This window comes from Podarcis melisellensis, assembly GCF_964234715.1.
Source record: "Podarcis melisellensis genome assembly, chromosome: 2".
NCBI classification, from domain to species: Eukaryota; Metazoa; Chordata; class Lepidosauria; order Squamata; family Lacertidae; genus Podarcis; species Podarcis melisellensis.
In genome coordinates, this window is record NC_138529.1 from 61,630,549 (window position 1) to 61,652,605 (window position 22,057).

The 22,057-nt window shown below is 44.2% G+C and overlaps 1 long non-coding RNA gene across 1 annotated transcript; it reads right to left on the reverse strand.

Annotated features, from left to right (window-relative positions):
• Nucleotides 1-17,134: 17,134 nt before the first annotated feature.
• LOC309362523 lies at nucleotides 17,135-21,641 on the reverse strand. Its single transcript, XR_014164999.1, has 3 exons — nucleotides 21,428-21,641; nucleotides 18,803-18,878; nucleotides 17,135-17,889 (listed from the first exon to the last, which is right to left on the reverse strand). It is a non-coding gene; the product is annotated as an uncharacterized lncRNA (long non-coding RNA).
• Nucleotides 21,642-22,057: the final 416 nt, after the last annotated feature.

Below are 22,057 nucleotides of genomic sequence, written 5' to 3' on the forward strand. Positions count from 1 at the left end.
GGTCCGCCCCCCATTTCTTGGTTCCAGGCTTCTCCCTATAGACCTCCATTTCCTTTCCTTATATATTAGCCACAGAATGTGGCTACGGCTTTTTACTGAGGCTGAATGATGTTTATGTATCATTTGACTGATTTGTTTAAATACTAAGCACATTTTGTAATTTGCATAATTTATTTCTGGCTGCAAGAAGAGTGGGAGAATTCTGGGTTATCTCACAACAGTCCTGTTACGCCCAAGTGCTCCGTGAGGAATGAAGAATGAGTCAGAGCCAGAGCTGCTTATGCAGCCTTATCAGCCACAATTTAGGGAACAACACTGGCGCTTCAGAAACCATTGATGGTGGCCCTAGGCCACAGCTGGTTTTCCAAGACAGAATCCAAAATGCTGTGGGTTTGGATGTGCAAAGCAACTTCTGGTGGGTGGGTTGTGGGTTTTTCTGTGCCTGACTGTGTGATTCAAATAAAATGCAAAGCTAGATTTATTTAAGCTCTGCGTCTGCTAATGAGCTACTGCCAAAGCAAAATCATACACAGTTTTGTTCTACAGCCCTTCATAATATTCCAGTCACAGAGACATGATCCAGTTCCACCCATCCTTGAGCATTCATTGATTGAGCTTCAGTTTGTTGATGAGAAACAACAGGTCTCCAAAGTGCTGTTTTGCTCATGTCCAGCATGCAGGCTTTCCACAGGCATCTGGTCGGCTACTGTGAGACCAGGATGGACTTAGACGGGTGCTTGCTCTGACCCAGCAGACTTGTCTTAGGTTCATATGGAACAGGAGAGACTAACCTAGCTTGGGATTCATCAGATCCCAAGTCAAATTCACTGCTGTCATGTGATAGCGTCAGGCCCGATCTGGATCTGATCACTGCACAGGTTTCAGGATGGTGCTGCAATCTTGCTCCCCTCCACCTTCTGCCCCAATTGCCATGCATGATGGCAGAGCTGTGGATGCAGTCATGACCCCATTGCTCTGCACAGGCCAGGGAGTTAACTTGGCTTGTCCTTTAAAACCAATGAGCATGAACTGGGAAATGTTTGGAATCTTCAAAGTTTGCAAGGATTTGAAAACTAATAGTAATTTGTTAAATAACAAACAAACAAACAAACAAACAAACAAACAAACACATGCCAAATTCAAGCCATGCACACAAAGGAAGAATCTTCTTCATATTCCCTGCAGGTTACACAATTTCGGTGGTTTCTTATTAAAAAAAAAGCTCAACAACTTTCGGGGTGTCCTGGTTTTTACTTTTTGAAATATGGCAACCCTACATATAGGGAGCAAATTATATACAGATTTGGCAAAGTGAACTGGTGATTTTAAGAAGCTTCTCATAAAACACAGCATATGAAATAGAAGAGGACACTTCTGGGCCACTAATACCCATGAAGCCTCTCATTGCTCAGTCTCCTCTAGCCAAATGGAAGATATTAAACGGACAAGGGATGGTCACATTAAAGGAGCAGAATCCTCAGCTTTCTCAATGCAAACCACAGGCATGAAAATCTGTGTGCCTGTTTAAAACAACACCACAAGGGCGATGATCTAACGGCTATTTCATTTCTCCCTTTGATATCAGCGAGCTTTGGATGATTTCCTAAGAGAACACCCTGCCTTGCTTTCAGTATTTTTCTTTTCTTACAGATGTGCCTTTTGGAAGGATTTTTTAGTTTTATTTTTAAATGAGCACATTTTGCCTCCCACATAGCTCCAACATGAATGCCCCAGACCACTTGAGTACATTTCTCTATAGGCATTTTTGTGCCTTATTTGATTGCCGTGTTCTGCACAGTCATCTGTCAGTTTACCTAAGCAGTGCAGGCATGTGCTTTTGGACAGAGACCAGTTCCCCATTTCTAGCCCATTGCAGAAATCTGTATATATCCAGGTCAGAACAGAGGACCCCATTCTTGCTAATGGTGTCAATGCCAACCCTACTTACTAAGGAATCTTGAGGATTGCAAGCTACGTTATTTTTATCTTTACTTTCAGGACCATCCTGTCCACCTGCTGTGGAAAGAGATTTGAGATGTGGCACCATGTGACACAATCAAGAATCTTTGCAAAGCTGAGGATGCCCAGCCAGTTCACGACAAGACCACCCATGAGATCCTCCCGGAGCCAGCAGCATATCGACTATGCGCAAGCTGACCTGGTTAGTATTTCTAGGCCAGTGGACAATGGCAAACATATGTTTCGCATTCTCCCTGGATGTGTGCAGATTCTGCTGGCTCTCTCCATAAATACTGTATGACAAGCACAGAAGCAATGGCCATTCCTCGCACCCAGCCTGACAACAACTGCAATTCTACAATTACCACAGTGTAGTCACATCTTCTCCAAGCCACGGTATGCTGCTGTGCTGCTGCTTCAAGCAGGGTGATGCTGGGCCAAGGACAAGGCAGGAGTCTGAGAAGTGATGCTGAGTAATCGGTGATCACAATAAAAGCTCACCCAAAAACGGTTCCAGTTAGGCTGAGAAATTTAACTAACCCAGAGAGGACGACTGGTATTTACAAGGGTGTTCTCTCACAATTCTTAAAGCAAAATCCTTGAGCAGAATGAAGTTGGAAAGGAGACACAAATTGCACTGACATAGGCTGGACAGCAGTAGCAGGTGTACAGAGTATGAGGAATGAAGTGCTTTGTGGTTCTCAGTGACTTGGCTACTCTCTGAATCCAAACAGAATTAGCGGCTTGTATTCTCTTACTTAGGGGGTTTCCACCACCCCCTTTCTTAATTTGCTGAAGTGTTCTTTCAGAGGTTTAGGGCCCCAATGAGTCCACCCTGTGTTACATCATTTGTTCTTGAATCTGAGCTTTAGGCTTTTGGCCGAAGCAGCTCACTGATCCGAGTGTTATGAAACCTCTGATGCTAAAAAAACCAGGCTGCTGTGCACAGCTGAAAGTGTGTCATTAAAACTGACACCCAACGCTAGCTCAGCAGGTAAACATGATCCCACAGCTGGCTCCCAATTGCCTAGCGAGAGTCCAAAGTCTTACTCAGTCTCAGCTCCAAAACATTCTGTAGTGTGTCTCAAATCAACACGGTCAGTGTGTGGGTTTTAAAATATTGTGGCGTTTTTCGAGGCAAATGAAGAAAGCTCATGTTTCAGGAATCAAGAAGTAAATGTAAGCCCTGTGTCGCTCAGAATGTGGGACGACTTAACATGCTCTGCTGCTGTGGAGCATGTGAGTTACACCAGTCTATGACAGCCCCTTGTGGTCCACACAGTGGATGGGGACCAGTACCGCTCATGCACTCTGCCACCAATTTCCTGCAATGAGTTTGGCAGTGCATTTGCCTCTACAGTATTTGTTTACAATATGTATAAACCACCTCTCCAAACTAAAGCATGGAGAACTGTGGCCTAGATGTACTCTGGGTATAGAAAGATACCACAAGAAGGAGGGACCAGGGTTTTGTGCTATAGCCACTATTTTCAACTGTGGCACGTGAGCCAGTTTTGCTAGGGCACTCTTAAGATGACCTCTTAATTAACCATCAATCTTGACTTGTTTGAAGGTAGGTAAGGCAATGTTGCTTATTCATTGCAGACACTGTAATTCAATATGGTGGTGGTGCTGATGGATTTGGGGAGGCCTGAAATTTTAAGATCCTTCATCCTGAGTCGACTGAGATCTCAGTAGAGGGCCTCTAAAGGATCAATGTTACTAGCTGGTCTCATCTTAAATTTTCCCAAAAGTCTAAAGAAAAGAGCCTGGAACTTTCAGTGGTGTGGAGAGGGGAAGAGGGGGTGGCTCACAGAGGGTGGGCAGTTTAACTGAGAACTCTTCCATCACAAGCATGCAACCAACAGAGACGGAAACCAAATGCCAATTGATTTCCCCCATCTCAAGCAGAAAAGCAAAATCCATTTTCTTAGTCTTGCTTAATGGAGCACAGTCTGCGGGCCCCTTCCAGAGACAGGAAGTTTGGACAGATGTCTTGTTTGATGTTTCCCTATCATACATCTTGGAGCAGCAAAATCTATGGTATGACACTAAATGGACAGGAAAAGATACTTGGGTGCCCTGGAATGTCTAGAGCTGTCCACGCACCATGCACACTTTCTCCAGCAGGGCTCTGAGTCGTGATTGATGGGTTTGCTGCAGCAGCAGAGGGTTGAAGGACTCGGCACTAGCCATAACAGTTAGGTCTGGAAGCATTCCAGTATCCAGATGTTCAGTTTCTCAAAGAGTCAGTGGAGCGAGCGGGCTGAAAAAGATGGGAGTTAGCTGGGCTCGCCTGTTCACAGCTGCCTGGGTTTTCTGAAAGACATTTGAAAACTGAAGGGTGAAGGAGCAGCTGCAGTTCACAGCAGGGGGAGGGAATGCCTACATTTGAGCTTAGATCCTTTGGATCCATAGTCATAAAGCAGCAGGCCTTGCAGTCCCCATGGACAGCCTGGTGAGAGCTTGTATCCCAAAGAGGTGGCTGGAACCCTGAGCATAGCCAAGGGGCACCAGGGGGGCTGCTGCCCCCCAAATCAAATAAATAAATAAGTGATCAATCATAGAATCATAGAGTTGGAAGAGACCACAAGGGCCATCGAGTCCAACCCCCTGCCAAGCAGGAAACACCACCAGAGCACTCCTGACATATGGTTGTCAAGCCTCTGCTTAAAGACCTCCAAAGAAGGAGACTCCACCACACTCCTTGGCAGCAAATTCCACTGTCGAACAGCTCTTACTGTCAGGAAGTTCTTCCTAATGTTTAGGTGGAATCTTCTTTCTTGTAGTTTGGAACCATTGCTCCATGTCCGCTTCTCTGGAGCAGCAGAAAACAGTCGCAGATAGCTTGGTTCTTCCCCTCCTAACATAAATGCTGGCTACGTCCATGGCTGGGACACTAGTGGACTGAACAAGATCAATGCGGTTGTCTCTGCATTTTCATTTGGCAACCATGAGCAATGAATTGTTGCCTCTCTTTCCTTCTGCAACATGAACACACAGCCATTGTTCCAGGTTTTACTTTGTGGGTTGTTTGGAGATGCAGATGAAACAGTTCTTTTTAAGTGCATCAGATGCTACTTGCAAACCAACTCAACCTTCAGTTAGGTAAAGGTAAAGGGACCCCTGACCATTAGGTCCAGTCATGGCGAACTCTGGGGTTGCGGGCACATCTCGCTCTATACGCCAAGGGAGCCAGTGTTTGTCTGCAGACAGCTTCTGGGTCATGTGGCCAGCATGACTAAGCCACTTATGGTGAACCAGAGCAGCACACGGAAATGCCGTTTACCTTCCCACCGGAGCGGTACCTATTTATCTACCTGCACTTTGACATGCTTTCAAACTGCTAGGTTGGCAGGAGCTGGGACCGAGCAACGGGAGCTCACCCCATCGCGGGGATTCGAACCGCCGACCTTCTGATCAGCAAGTCCTAGGCTCTGTGGTTTAGACCACAGTGCCACCCGCATCCCAACCTTCAGTTAAAGCCTGTACAAATAGAAAAGTTGTTAATATCCAACAAAATTCTGGAGGTAGTGACTTCCACAAGACTGATGCACCAGTCTAGTAAAAAGCACTCCTAGGCACTGAGACCACCTGAGTTTCCAGTGATGATGGATCAAGGATTGTTCCTTCGGAGGGAGTGCAACCCCATTCGGAACAGGTCATTGACCCGTAACCCAGACAAGAAAGCAATAGAGCCTCTGTCTTCCCAGGATTCAGCTTGGATTTATTGGACCTCATCCATCCCACTACTGCATCCAGACACTGGCTCTGGCCTTGCACAGCTACACTTGATTTAGGTGTCACTGAGAAGTGGAGCTGTTGCACCACAACTCCCACAATCTCTGGCTAGAGCTGATGAGACATGGCTAGAGCTGATGAGACATGGCTAGAGCTGATGAGACATGGAGTCCAACAATGTCTGGAGGCCTCCCCACAGATACCCCACCCCCAATCTATAGCACACTGCTTCCCTCTTATATGTGTGCATATTTCAGAATAACATATAATTTGTGAAGCATGGTCTTACTGTGTGTTTGCCTTTATGAATTAGTATTCCTTTCTTTGAATTTATTACTTCTAATGCTTTTTCATTCTCTGAAAATATTCAGTAAAGTTTGGTGGTCCTACCTGATGTCTGTTTATTTCCTGAATCTTCACTTCTGAATTTAAGCAAAAATAGATTTTTTTAAATAGATAGCTGGATAGCTAGACAGACAGACAGACAGACAGACAGATGTTCTCCATGTAGAAGGAGGACTAAATTCTAGAACATAAAACCCTGGCAACACAGTCAGATCAGCATCCAGGTATATAAACACATGAAGGTACATTGACTCCTGTATATAAAGGGTTCCTCTCCACTCTACCACCACCACCACTCCTGAGTCGGCAGACTTTCATGAACTGAATCTCTCAAAGCTAGCCAGAATAAATACAGCATGCTAGATTACCAGCCCTAAACATTATAAAAATCTGCACTTATGACCCAAAGCCATGGAAAGATTTCCAAGCAGCTGGTGAACACATGAACTATTGTCCCCCTGCAAAACCTAAATTGGCATGCTTGTCCCAGTGGTGATCCACTGGGAGCTCTGTGTCCTGAAGTCAGAAGAAACTTTTGAGACACAAGGTTATTAGGCGAAAGTTCAGAGACCCAGCTCTAGGGCTGCTTTCCGGAGTGATGCTAAGAATGTAAGAAGGAGCCATTTTAAGTCTGAGTGGTAGAGGCCCCATTCCATATGTGCATTAAGACCTTTAAGCAGAGGGAGGTGAGGCTCCTGAGGTGATAGGATTAGAAGACAGACATCTCCACCCAATCTACTCCCCCCACCCCGGCCAGCTCGGTGCAAATGGGTTTTCGACTGCTTTGCCAATCTTTAGAAATCAAATTATGTTTAACTTGAGCTTGTCCAGACACAAGGTGTGGAAATATGACTGTGCCTTCACATCTGTCCCATGGGCATGTCTGTCCTGCCTTGAAGACCCTAGTAACCAACACATGGGAGATTATTTTGAACAGGGCATCCACACACAAATCCAATGCACTTCGTTCTGAACTGTACACTCAGTATCCTACTTACAATCCTGAAATAGTGCTCTATCTGAAGGGCTTTTGGAGAAAATGTACTTTTATTAATGATTTCATGGTTTACAAAAGTATGTGCAATGTCTCTTTTTTCAGGTTACATTTTCTACAGATCAGTTTCATTTGTTGAGACATTAGTGTTACATTAGGAAAGAAAGGGGGAAAGATGTGGATGGGGCATGGTGAGTGGGGTCGGGTGGGGGTGTTTCTATTCTACTTAGTGTATGTGTGGGGTTTTGCGTGAGCGTTGCTTGTGCGGGTTCTCTTTACTATTCACTTGTGTTCATTTGGTGGTGAGAGAGGTTGGGGTTGGCCTAGGATGTGGTTGTTTGTGATTGGCTGTGGTAAACTTTGTTTTCATGTGTGAGTGGGGTGGGTGTGTGTTTTTGAATCAGGTTAACTAGATTGATTCATATGCTGTTGGCGGATTCTTGTCTTTGTCTTGTTGGGCTGTGTATGTGTTAAAGGGGAGCCATACCGGGGTGAAGGTGTCTTCTTCTGTTTGTTCCTGTGTCAGTTTCAGTTTATAGATTAATCTTTCTAGTAGGGCTGTTTCCCATACTATTTGGTACCATTGGTCCATGGTTACTCCTGACAGGTTGGAGACTTCTATCTGAAGGACTGTCTGGTCCAAGTTCAAAGGTGAGATGATGCCCCTCAACAATTAGCCATTGGATGGGACTTGGTCGCAGTCTTCTCCACTATGGTGAGATGTATTTCGGCTTAAATTATGATGATTATTTCTGAAATGTGTGTCTCTCCGTATAAATTAGCATAATGCAACAAACCCGCTTCCCCCACCCAAATTGGACTTTTCGTGATAAGAAAAGTGTTGAGACGATGCAATGGAAAGTGTGGGATAGTGACAGCTTGACACAATATTCTATAACCCAAAGCAAAATGTCATCCAAACAGCCCACAACCTAGTGCAAACAAATCAGGATGGATGTTCAATAAGCAGGTTGCCTGGAAATGACCCAAAAGAGATGAGCTATTCCACCTACCCTTCCCCACCCCCTTCCCCCAGATCTAGGGGAAGTAAGGCAGTTTCCAACATTGCTTTGATTCCCTGCGGTGAGGAGAGTCGGCGATGAGTCAGGGAGAAACCAGGAGCTGCATCCAACACTGTACAGCATAGCTGGCTGAGCTCCACACCTCAGAGAATGTAGCAACAATCTAGCCCAGCCATGAGTGGGATTGAATGCAGGAAACGTATGGGGTTTACTAGATGTCAGCTATCTGTGAAGTGGTTTTTTAAAAAATCTGACAGATGGCTCGATAAAAAGAAAGGGACAAAAGCATGAATAACAGGTGACTAAAGAACGATATGCATCTGTGCCTCTCAGATGGGAATTAGGTCACATTAAAGTCAACCATGATAAGTATTGTTTTCTTGTTTTTCTTTTTAAAGACAAGGAAGCATTGTGCAATATTGCTCACACAGTCTCAATTCCTAATTTCTTGATTGTATTGGTGTCTTTCCTGATTGCACCCAACCTCTGTCAGAACATAAAGTCCTCAAATTCAGAGAAAACCAAGTGACATTGCACTGCTGTACGCAAGTGGTAAAAGGTAAAAAGGTAAAGGACCCCTGGATGGTTAAGTCCAGTCAAAGGCAACTATGGGGTTGCTGCACTCAGGTCATGTGGACAGCATGACTAAACCACTTCTGGTGCAACAGAACACCATGACTGAAGCCAGAGTGCATGGAAACGCCATTTACCTTCCTGCTGCAGCGGTACCTATTTATCAACTTGCTCACGTCATTGTGTGGATTCGAACCACCAACCTTCTGATTGGCAAGCCCAGTGGTTTAGACCACAGCACCACCCGTAGGAAGGTATGAACTGAAGGTGTGAAACACAGTCTGGCATTATCTGAAACCAAGACTGGTAATGTTAGGGTTTTGTGGTGGATACAGATCCCACCACTGCCCAGCAATTTGTGAAGGCCCTTGGCTGATTAATATTCCACAGCCTTTTAAATGTGTCTGTGGGAAGAGTGTTTTCCTGTTTTGTTTTAATTATCTATCCTGTATTTTATTCTGTGGACCGCCCTGAGATCTTATGATGAAGGGCGATATATAAATCCAATAAACATCCACAAAAGCAATCCTGTGGCTACTACCAGTTTGTTATGGATCCCAGCCATATACACCATAGATTAAAAGCTCCTGCTTCCCTTATCCTATTTAAATCATAACTAGGTATAGGCATGAGATGAAAAGACCAAGACACTAGTGTCTGAAAGTCAAACAATCATATTATAATCTATTAAATCATGCTATAACACAAAATAACAAGTTTATGTGTGGGTAGGTTATATAACAACAATTAGTTCGATAGCTGCTTGAAGATAGTGCCACTGCTTTAAGGATGCTTCATTTACTTTAATGATGTTACTGATGCTTTAGAGGGGTGTCCATAGATTTGCTCTAGTTACTATCTCTACATTCTACAATAATCATGTGTTGTCCAAATCAGAACCCGTAGTTTAGCTGTGTCCTCACCAACCACAAGCTGTAACCAAGGTTTGTTTGAGTGGATCTGGTGAAAGTTGTGTGACTTGTATTTGGTGCAAAATTTAAGCACTGCTGAATGCAAGCAGTGCTGTTGTGGAACAATTCAGAGTGCAGAGTCTGAAGAAATTCATTTTCAGCTGTATTATCCACTTCTGATTGTTAGGGGTATCACATATAGTAATGCTCTTTCACATATGCTCTTTCCTTGCTCTTATTTATTTATTTTTTTAAAAGTTAGTTTAGCAGATAGATGAGTCTAGATGTGTTTTCTTTTACCTGAAATGTTAATTTTCTATGTACAGGAAGGAATATATTTGGGAGCATTCAGAAATGGTACCACAAGTTATCCTGAATGAGAAGCACCATGATCACACATCTGACATGCCATAGGCACAAATGCATGCATGACCCTATATACTCATTCCCAGAGCAACTCTTCTCTGCGTGTGATGATGCTTGAACTCAGGATGAAAGGGAGAAACATGTTAAGAGGAAGGCACGCTTGGCAAACCTTCACCATGATCAACTTCTGCCCGAAAACCTATGTCCCCACTGTGGAAGGTGTGTGGATCCAGAACTGGCCTCCACAGTCACTTACAGACTCACTGTAACCAAGACAATATTACTTGGTTATGAGTGATCGCCAAAGAAGAAGAAGAAGAAGAAAAAGAAAGCATGCATGCACACATACTTGCAGCTAGAGAACCTCTAGTCCAACATTTGACAAATATACACATTTTGCAAGTTTGATATAATGCAATTTTGTGTGTGTGTTTCTTACTAATATTAGTCCTTACCCTAAAACATGTGTTTTTGTACACATTACTTGGCTGGAGAAATGCATTGCAAAATTCAGAAAAAGTGTGAATTAGGGAGGATGGCTATACTGTGGTTTGCATATTGCTTTGCAAAGTAATAATATGGCAAGTTTGCCTTTAAATGTAAACTGAATCCTAATCCAGGAGTGTGTCCTTTCCCTCTCCCTTGCTCACTCTTACCCTGTTCTCTGATCTGCTCTAACGGCACCTGTGAACTCTGCACTACATGTGGGGGCAAGGAGCTGCTGCTGGCAACAGCCCCTCCGAAAGGCTACGGTGCAGCCAGTGGGTGGGCTGCAGTGTCAGGGCCCACTGCCCATCCCTGGCTCACAGCTTGTGAAATGCTGGTTTAAAACATGAGAATTCAGATCATTATGATTATTATTTTTTAAGCCAACCTAATCTGAAAGCAGTCTCTTCTCCCATTCCCAGTTCCTGTGACTGATGCCAATAAAAGTCACTTTTTTTTACTCTCTTTTACTAAATAAAAATTAGGAAATACATTTGCTTGATTTATAAATGCTTTGTGTTCATCTGTCTCTGTTCAACATTTGGCTTTGTACAATGAACAGGAAATGGGAGATGTATTTCTTGGTAGACTTAAGTTTTTCTGTAAACAGATTGAACTGCTTGCCTGCCTGACCCAGCCTGAGTGGTAGCAAAGAGCAACAGCCTGGGATGTTTACATGTGCACAGAATAATTTCCCCCCTATTCATGTTTCCTTTATTTGCTGCCTTCCTGATTAGATTTCTCCTTTGCCAAGAAAGTGACATTTGAGATTCAGATGCATTTTTCTTGTGCATCCAACTCCAGATGTGCATCTGATCCTAACAAGGCACATACACCCTAAACTCAGCCCAGACTGGTCCCCAGATTGGTCCCCTGTCAATGCCAACAGATGTGGTCTGTAGGTAGATCATTATGCTAATTAATGTTTGTGTGTGAGGCTCTCCTACATATGAGTCTATTACTTGAAATCTTCAGTAAAAACAAGGCCTCAAGAAATGGCACATGTTCTGTCACTCTTTCCTCCAGTATGCTGGTATCTGATACTACTAATAAAAGCAAAACAACAAAAATTACACACACACACACACACTTTCATACAAACTGCAGGAAGTTCTTCTCTGCAGCCTGATGAAAAGCAAAACAACTTGTGTTCAGCAACTCACTCAGGGCACTTCCAAACTATCACTATTTTGAGGTAGGATTCAGTACCCACCCGGAAATTCAGGTTGCACAATAGTTGACCATTATCATCATCACCTTTCCACAAAATGTTAGGCATACAGCAATGCGGACAATACACAAAATCAACTATCGCAAGAATAATTTAATGTTAAAAACAGTAGTAAAAGAGTGGCATACACCACATGTGACGGTATACAACAATATATGTTTGCATTTCAGTACTATAAATGTAACAACCTTAGACCTCTTGATAGCAGAAGGAACAATGCAGAACTTTGAACAGTTTCACCCTGGTCCCGGATGTTCTAGCTGCTACTTCTGTATCCACTAAAAGTTAGCCAAGGCTCAAGTTAATCTGATCCAAATCAGTTTGACCAAAATGGCGGAAGACCCAAACAGATGTTCATCACTGCTTGGACGTGGAGCTTTTAAGTGTGCATCCGTGCCTGGAAAGAATGGGGCAAACAGCAAGTGTGGACTGGCCCTTAGTTTTCCCAAATGAGGACCACCTCTTTGGCATAGCAATCAGGCAGCAGTTCCCCTTTGTTTTCTTAGCTCTTCTCTTTTTTGAATCTGCAACTAGAGATATCGAGGTTTGAACTTGAGGCCATATGGATGGGAAGTATGTTTTCTACAGCTGTGGTGCAAGGAGTTGTGCCTCAACGATCCAAAGTGTGGTGTCCCAGTAGACACATAGGAAAAAGAGCTTTGGGCCCTGTCCAAATGGTCCAACAACATGTCTAGATTTTGAGGATTGCTCACAACCTCCTCCTATTCAATGTCCCATAGTTTGTCTGGCTGCTTTTAGCAATGCACACAGTGATATATTTCATGTACCGTAAATATGCCATGCCAGCTTCCATGCCAGCTTTGTGACCCTGCAGCACGAGATGCGTAAATTATAAAGCCAAAGCCCCTTCTTTGTTCTCTTCGAAATCCCCCCATACAAATCACGACTGTGATGCTTGCAAAGATATAGCTGCTGACATCAGTTGGATTGCTGTGCATAATACTTATCTTGCTGACCAGAGCCATTCCCTTGTTGACCCTTAGTCGGTCTTCCATGGGAACCCTTTTCCTCTTATCCTGTCTGTCCTGCCTAGATTTTGAAGGCTAGCATCCTTTTCTGTGGGTGAAAATCTGAAAATCACAGGGCTGCGTCTCATGATCTCATTTGCATTTTTTACAGTAATAATGTTCTTGAGTTTAAAGAACTTGCATTAGTTGTGAACAGTAACCACATATCGTTTGTGACCATTGAAAATACCCACAGGCCTCCCTGGGAATTGTTGCTAAGGGATGTTTGAACCGTTTCATTGCCCCTCCGGGTCTGGTTTTAAGGGAGCAGAGACGTGTATTCTTGTGCAGCTATGGCTTCTCCCAGGCTCCTTTTCGCATTTCATGTTAAAGGAATACGGGTGTTTTCTTACAAATCATACCTTTGTCTGAAGAATAGGGTAGATATAGCATGAGGTTTGATAATGGATGTGACAAGTTCAGAGAGAGACTCCTCATGAACAGGAAGAGAACAGAAGCCAAGTGTCCCAGACTTGTTCCATGAAAACGGCAATTGCTGGGCAAGGGTGTGTGTGTGTGTGTGGGGGGAGCTTCCCAGTGCAAGTTATAATTAAAAACAATAGGATTTGTACACTTACAAATCACCCAGTCATCTTGTTCTTGTCTCAGCAAACAAAAACCTACACTTGTCGTCTCCATTTGATGCTTCCCTGTATATTTTGATACAGAAGGACTTAAAAGCCCCAGCAGTCACAGGTTGCTATGGGGAGGGGGGCATTTTGAGTGGAGATGTGGAGTGGAAATTATTACTGTTGTGCTGGGGTACCTTTGGAAGCTAGGACAGATAGCTGAATGTCGCAAGGAAGGAAGAGGCTGCTGTGTTTCTCTGGTACAAACATTTCTGTTTTTCAGGGAGAGTTATGGCTCACAAATTTCCTTTAATTAGTCGGCCTTCCTTCTGACACACATTTCACCCAGTGTGGCTTAATTTCTGTAAGCATTCTTCTGTCTCTGAGCTGCCCTTCGATTTTTACAGAACAGCAGCCATTCCAAAGGCCTTCTGTCTTTCTGCTTCTGACTTTGCAGAGAAGGGAAAAACTGAGGTAATAATTGTTATTTCAGAGACCAAATCCCTTTGGAAAAATTCCTGCTGCTTTTTCGCAGATGGCGCTGGCTGGTTTGTTTGTGGTAGCTGTGGAAAGGCTCTCCCTGCCAAGAAACACATCCATGCACTGGGGCTAGCAAGCAGAAATTCAGCAGGTACAGCTATTCCTAGCAAGGGGGAAGCAACAGTCACCGTGCACCACGACTACCACCTGCATCATTTGACAACCACATAAAACCGAGGTGGTACAAGAGGCCGCCAACTTGAATAGCTTTAAAAGAGGATTAGACAAATTCATGGAGGATAAGTCTAATAATGGCTATTAGCCACAATGGCTATTTTCTACTTCCACTGAATACCAATTGCTGACAGTCACAAGTGGGAAGAGTATAGTCACACGCAGATCCTGCTTGCAGGCTTCCCATAGGCATTTGGTTGGCTACTATGGGAATAGGATGCTGGACTAGATGGGCCACTGGCCTGATCCAGCAAGCTCTTTTTTATGTTCTTATGAGTTCTCCACCCTGTGGCTCCTTCCTATATCAGCCTAACTCAGAAGCACCTACCTTTTTAGGCTTGTGGCCACAGGAGAAACTGCTATGCCTCCTAACCTCATTGCAATCTATTCTATTTGCTATGATACAACACTTATTTCAAGCCTAATTTTGGGGAGGGGGCACCCTGTGGACACCAGGGATGGCCTCTGAGACCACATGTGTGCTCGTAGGTGCCAAAATGGAGACTCCTTGCCTAATCTTTCTTGAAAACCAGAGTGCCACCAGTAACACAGGCAGTCATGGCATGGACTCCTGACATGTGACCACAGGCATTCAGCATTGTAGTCAATTAAGCATAGAGGTATTGAAATTAATGGGCCTTATAATAGTCATTTTCATTAGCTTCAATGGATCTACTCTGAATAGGACTAACATTGAATACTAGCCTCAGTGTGGCCAAGTGGAATGGAAATGAAGATATGAGAAGATATGGACAGTTTCCACGATAGGCAAGGGCTTTTTCTTTATGTCCACCCATCTCCACACCAGTTTCAAGAGGGCAGAAAGTCTGCTTGAGCAATTTTTTGCTTTGTCTGCTGAATTGGTGTTGTCAGCCAGCTTTCAAGGATGGGGGAGGGGAAACCTGGCAACTCTAAAAAGAGAGAGAACATCTTTCATCTCATACAACAATTCAAAATGTGATGCTTCCCCAGCACCTGACAGATACCCAAGAGGCACTGCTTGTTACATCTCCAGAGTCCCAGCCTCATTTATATTTGCTTGTTTGACAAGGTTAGTTAAGATGTTTTGGCAACCTCCACTCCTCCCAAAGATGTTTATGAAAAGGATTTGGGGGCCCCCAAATATTTAGTGACAAATAGTTTAAAAGGTGGCAGCAGTCATAAAATAACAGCTGTATCACGGCTCCTTTTGGAGCCGAGGTTTCTTTGCTCAAGTCTCATCTGGGCAAATTTCTCAGAAGCAGGTGATTCCAAACAGGAAATCATCTCTCTCGCTCCTGCTTTTTTCCTCCAGAAATCTGAGCAAAGGAATGGCAGGCAAATGGTCACAATCTGTTTCTACTCTCTCACACATTTAAACATCACTTTTCACCTCATCAGGACAGAACGTGCAGTGTTTATCCCTCCTTGACAGTGCTTGGAAGACAACTCTTGATGCCTTCTCCTTTAGTAACAGGTTTCACTGTGGCTAATGAGCTGCCTATGTTGCAGAGTACTGCCATTCTTCCTCAGAGGAATCTTATCTGATTAGGAGAGTGGGGACTCCATCCAGTTAAATTAAGAAGAATTTGCTGCTTCCTCCCTATAGCGTCATCTTTGCCCTTCATGGCGTTGTATTTGTGTTAAGGTTAAAAGCCACTCAGCACTGGCATAGAGAGGGAGAGAACGCTCCACTCATATTGCTCCCTACTGTTATTCTTTCATCTCAGGGTTACCTTTTTTTTCAGCTGGTTGAGTCACCAGTTGCACCAGTGGAGGGGGCAGGGGGCCACATCTCCAAACTGGAGAAAGTCCTGGGCACCCCACACGACTGCAAGCAAACATTCATGCATGTCCAGCAATCCCATTCACACCTGCCAGGCGCGAAAGAATGGTTTTCACTTATATCAGGTCTAACTTGTGCGTGATTTTCCTGGAGAGAGCAGAGGAGGAGGGTGTGATCTCAAGGAAGCTCCCTGGCAACCATTAGTCCTCTGTTGGAGCTAATGCAGGGCTTTCCCCTCAAACCTCATTGCAGTGGGGGAGGCAATGAAGAATAAGGGTATTGCAGCTATGGAGGGAAGCTTTATCTCTTATTGGTTCTGCTCCAAACCCTTCCTTGGTGTTTTTGCCTGGCTGGAATGTGCCATTGAACTCTGATAATGCTTGCCGGATACAGAGGAGTGTGTGTAGAAATGAGCCCACGGTAAAAAGGTAACATTTACACTCATTGCTCTGCCCACTTTTGCCACTGGCGTGTGGCTTTTGGATCTCTGCTCAGAGGGAAATGTGTTTTTTGGGCTGAAATATGTCCCCCCATGCCTGCAGTACATAAAGGCTCTTTTCCAGATGAAGTGCAGGGAGGGGCAACTGAGGACCAGGCTTCCTAAATGGCGGCGCTCTGCATGTGGAATGATCACCCCAGGGAGACTTGCTTGGTGACGATTGTCTTTTCTGCTGCAATGGCTTATTATGTTGATTCTGTTGTGCAATCTTAATCAGATGTAGGCCCCACTAAGTTCAATAGGACTTAGTCCCCCAGCTAAGTGGCTGTGGGTTTGCGGGCTTGATGTCTTCTCCATTGTTAGCTCTCCATATGGGTATACCTGTATTTAGCAATGATTCTTCAGCATAAACTTTGTTGGGCTGATCATGTTGTTTGGATGCCTGGTTATCATCTTCCAAAACAACTACTCTATTCTGAACTTAAAAATTGAAAGTGTGATGCCGGTGGTCAACAAAAGAGGTTTAAAGACTCTCTTAAGGCAGATCTAAAAAAATGTAGTATAAACAACAACAACCAGGAAACATTAGTCTCTAATTGGAGAACAGCCTTTACCAAAGGTGTCATGGGCTTTGAAGACACTCAAATTCAGGATGAAAGGGAGAAATATGCTAAGAGGAAGGCACATTTGGCAAACCCTCACCATGATCAACTCCCTTCTGGAAACCAATGTCCCCACTGTGGAAGGGTGTGTGGGTTCAGAATTGGCCTCCACAGTCACTTATGGACTCACTGTTAAAACCATGTTTATGGAAGACAGGTAGGTTGGACTGCTGTAGTCGGGGGGGGGGGAATCCTTCCAGTAGCAACTTAGAGACCAACTAAATTTGTTATTGGTATGAGCTTTCATTTGCATGCACACTACAATCTTACTCAGCAATGAGTGATCACCAAAGAAGAAGAAAACAACCTATATTTAACAGTGGGTGGACAGATATAGGGCCAGCTCTATTTTTAGGCAGGGTGAGGTGGCTGCCTCAGGAGGAAGATACTGGGGACAGAGAGCAGTGGTGAGGTACTGGAGAAGAGAGCTGTCTGTACCATGCACCTTGCCCCTCACCACCTATACTAGACATCTTGTCCGCCAAATATTGGTGATGCCCTGTAAGGCTAGAACATTTGCTTTGAATATTAGGATGTGTTTTGTTCCTCTGAATACTCCTCTTCATTCTGTCCCTCCACATGTGTGAATATTAATTCTACAACACACATCTTTCCATGTTAATTGTGGGTAAGAACTGTTCTGTTGCAATGTTATGATTATTTTCCCCAAAGTTAGCTGACTTGAGCGTCCAATCCCATGCACTAATACGCCGACAGATGTATTGAAGTGCCACAGAGTGCTTTGTTGGTTTTCCAAATACATAGAGTCTGTGTACACACTCCTGTTTACCTGGCATCCAGTGCTCTCCCATCACTGGTTTGGGAAGTGGTGTATGTAGAAATTCAGCCACAATCCATATCTATCCTGTCCTTTCCTGGAAATACTGCATTCTGGTGCATTTCTCCCCAAATCTGCTTCAATCCAAATTGAGAAAAAGATGCATTTTACGCTGGCAATGTGTACACATCCCTGGTGTTAAAAGATCCAGGGAATGACATTCAGAAACAAATTCCTCACATCTCATGACATTCAGTGTAACGTTCAAAGAAGTTTCTGTCTTCTGTAGGCTTTGAAACAAATCACCTATATGAGAGAGAGAGAGAGAGAGAGAGAGAGAGAGAGAGAGAGTCCTGAGCCAAACTTCACTCACTTAGACACATAAAAACCATGCATGAAATGTAGCCTCCACATGGGAAGCACATGTGTCTAGGCTCCATATGTTTTCTCAGTAAGGAGAAACCAGGGGAGTCCCTGAGGTTTTGCCTTGCAGCTGTTCAGCTATTCTATATGGTCACAGAAAGTGTTCCCCCACCCTTGGTCTCTCTCTCTCTCTCCCAAATCTTAAAACTTTAGTGGAACTCCTAGGATGGCATTTGTAATACAGTTCCTCATATTTCAATGCACGCTGCCTCAGGCCTCCCATTAACAAGTCAGACCTTGAGCGGAACACAAGCCTCCAATTTCTCGGCAATCAGGATTCAAAAAAATGTGAACTGACCCAAAGGGCAAATGGAGGAGGAGGAGGAGGGCTGGGAGCAGATCTTCAGCTGTTTCTTGTTACTGGACATCATTTCTTTTAGGAATGAGCCTTTCCATCCTCTACTCCTCCTGCTCATGTTAGCTATTGCATCTGGTTTATTGCATTAAAAACGAAAAAACGAAATACCTTTGCATGAACATTTTTTGGTGTTAGTTCAAACAATTACATTTAAAGGGAAATGCATTTTGTGTGTGTTTTCTGTACATTTTATTGCAGTATCTGGCATTTCTGCTGTTTTTCTGGTACTCTCTTCAAAGGGAAAATGAAAGCCTAAAATGAAAAGTATGTGTTTATGCAAGAAATTTCCTCTGCTCTCTGCCTAGAAAACTCCACTGCAGATGGTTAAATGCCTATCAAAGAATTTCTAGTTGTATAGGACCAGTTAGCTAAGACCATGGTAGTCTCTAGCCTGTGCATCAGTGGATTCCTAGATGGTTTTTGAACTTCATATCCTACCAGCAACTCCTTATGAATAACAGCTTTCAATCTTTTCTCCTTCCAGCTCTCTGTTGCATCCCTTCCTCTTGGAGATCTAGGTGAAGAACATGGAAGGTTAGAGCCTGAAGGTCATAATGCAAGCATTAAGTAGGGAGTTTTCCTAGAAAATGCATGTAAGCATGTTCTTTCTTTCTTTCTTTCTTTCTTTCTTTCTTTCTTTCTTTCTTTCTTTCTTTCTTTCTTTCTTTCTTTCTTCACCTCTCTCCTCCCCCCAATATGCACGCTGGATTGTATTAAACTACCTTGTACTTAGAGTAGATCTATTGAAATGAAAGGCCATGACTAACTTAGGTCATGGGTCTACTCATTGGTCAACCCACTATATACAACTCTCTGGAACATACAGATTCCTGCATAGGTGGTCATGAGCATTATTTCCCAGACTTGTGCATATATACAATGCACACCACAACACAACACTGGCACACGCTAGCACACAAGCAAACATGTACTCTCTCTCTACCCTCCCTCTCCTATACTCTGGCATAAGTCCACCTTCAACAGATAGTAGTAGTTGTGGAGGAGGAAAGGAACTTTGATTCCTTTCTGCCAGGCAGCCAAAAACAGCACGGGAAATGGAATATCCACCCCCCTTCTCTACCTACCCACAGCCTAAGTTGCTTTCTTCCTTGAAGCTTATTGCCTTAGGAAAGCACTAATCAGTTGCTGAGACAACCAAATCCTACAGGACCATAGAAGGCCTGACAAATTTATAGTGAGATGTACTTTGGTAGGATCATGCCAAGTTCATCAGCTGCTGGGACGAGCTCTGCAGTTCAGTGGGCTTCAGCTCAACAGCTCTGAAGCCCACCCAGCTTCTTCTACGTTGGCTGTAGCCACATTTGTACAGCTCCTGCACCCCTCTCCGAAGGAATCTATTGATTTGACACATTCCCATTGTGCTTTCAAGGGCATGCCTTAGACACAGACCATAGAGATGAGTTGTGGATCAGGTTTGGGGCAAGATGGGCCTAATTTGCAAGGTCTGGTAGAGACAGCAAGACAGATTTGTCCTCTGTATCCTTGTCATACTCTGCTCTTCATACAGATAAACTTAACAAATCAGTCTTAACTGATTCATTTAGGGTTTGTGCCAGAATCAGAATAAACAAAAATGACTATGTAGTCATGCCAGACATCTGTAGTTTATATCACTCAGAATTTTTGTAACTAATCTGCCTAGCCACCCACGTGCCCATTAATGTATCTTGCTTCTAAGATGTTGCAGGAATACAAATCTTTATATAGTTCTAATCTATGAATAGTCGACTGTGGATTTCCAATCCTTGCTGTAAGCGGCTCTCACAACATCAGACACATGCTTGTTTTTATATTTTGCTTGGTAGGGCCATGTGATCAACTAAGACAGAGTCTAAATGCATTTTCGCTGTGCCCTCTGGTCTGTATTACTAGTACTTGGATGGATGGGCTTGGTGGGCCTGATCTAAGTCACCTGTTCCTATCTGGGTCCTAAGTACATCACCAGGGTAGACCTAAGGGTCGAGGCATGTGTTTGCGTTTGCAATTGTCCATAGAAGACATTGCTGGACCAGGAAAGGCTGGTAACATGCACTGTTTACTTCAAGGCCGGATTCCTGCCATGAACTTACTGTGGGGCCCAGAAAGTGCAGGAGCTGCAGCCCAGTTGCTGACAGGAGTAAGACCAGGGGCAAACCAAGGGTTTCTTTCACCCATGTCAAAGACCCAATTTGGCACTTCCCCATGCGTATTTGCATCCACACACAGAGAGAGACTGGGAGCCTCAATGGCACTTTTCTGGAGGCTTCACCCAGGGTAAAAAACCCAGCTAACCCACCCATAGCCATGGTACTGTACTGTACTGTACTGTACTGTGGGGTGGGTCATTGAAGATACAAAAGGCTTATAATAGCTTGGTTTGTTTGATAGTGGGAGCCATCAGCCAGGCAGAATATGATGGTGCCTGGAGGGGGAGGTTGCTGAGGTAACAGAGGGAGTGATGTTCCCAAAGGAAAAAAAGGTGTCCTTTTAAACTGAGGTCTTGAGCAAGGGTTTTTGAGGAGGAGAAAGCAGGTGCCAGAATGTCATGTGTGCTGCACCAACAGAACAGGAGGCGTGGCTGGCAGCCGCTTTGGACCCAAGCTTGCAGAAGCTACGAGAGGAGCAATGAGAGACACGCTTGAGGTGTAAAGTTCTGCACTGCCTCCATCAAAGCTCAGGTTGTATGTGTAAAATAAAATATATTGCTCAAAGACACTTGCTTCCGCTGTGCCTCCTTCCAAAGAAACACAAACCTTGGTTAAGTGCCATGAGCCCTGGAATCTTGCTACCGCTGTAACAATATCTTTGCCTGTGACCTTCACTTCTCCATCTCCATCATTTGAAAGTCTCTTGCTCCATCTGTCCTCCCTCCCTTGCTTCCCCTGATGCCTGGACCAGAAACCTCTATCATTTGCCTTGTAGAGCAAATGGCAGTTTCAAGGGTGGACCAACTTGGATTGGGAGACTGGTGTGGGGAAAGGGTTAATACGTGTGCACACATATACAGACATGCACACACATCTCCAAGGAAGTTCAACCCTGCCCTCCCATGATTATACTTACCATTTTTGAAGAGTGTGGAAGACGCAACCCATGATCTCCACTGCCCCATCCAGCTGCAATCTAGCAACCCTCTTCTCAACACTGTCTCAAGGCCTGCTCATCAATTCCTCCTTTTCCAAGGCTGAGAGACATGTGGCGGTGCGTCCATTGCAAAATGCACATTTCTTTCTGACATGGTGGAGATTAATGTGCTTCCTTTCACTCCAAATGGCTGCTCTGCTTTGCTGAATTGAGGAAGTCTGTCATTTATAAAAACATGAGGTTAATGTCAGGGCAGTTTGTTAGACAGCAGGGGTGAGCCCAGACGGCACATAGGCAGGGGACATCAATTAAGAAATGGAGGGTGGGGGGGGATTGTTCAATGGCATAGTCCTGCTCAATGAAATGAACAAAAAGAGCTTTCTTTCTGGTACTACCCAAGGGAAGCTGCGCTGGTTCAACAAGGGGTAAGGAAAGCCATGATTTGCGTCAGAGAGGCTGCAAGGCAAATTTCTCAGAAGAGCTCTGCGAATGAATGGGAGCCTTACTTGGAATTTGCTTTTTCTCCAGACAGTGCGAAAATCTATGCTGCCCTCAGAGGAGCTGGTTCAGTATCTATCAATTCCGTTCTGTGCAATCAGCTTGTTGCAC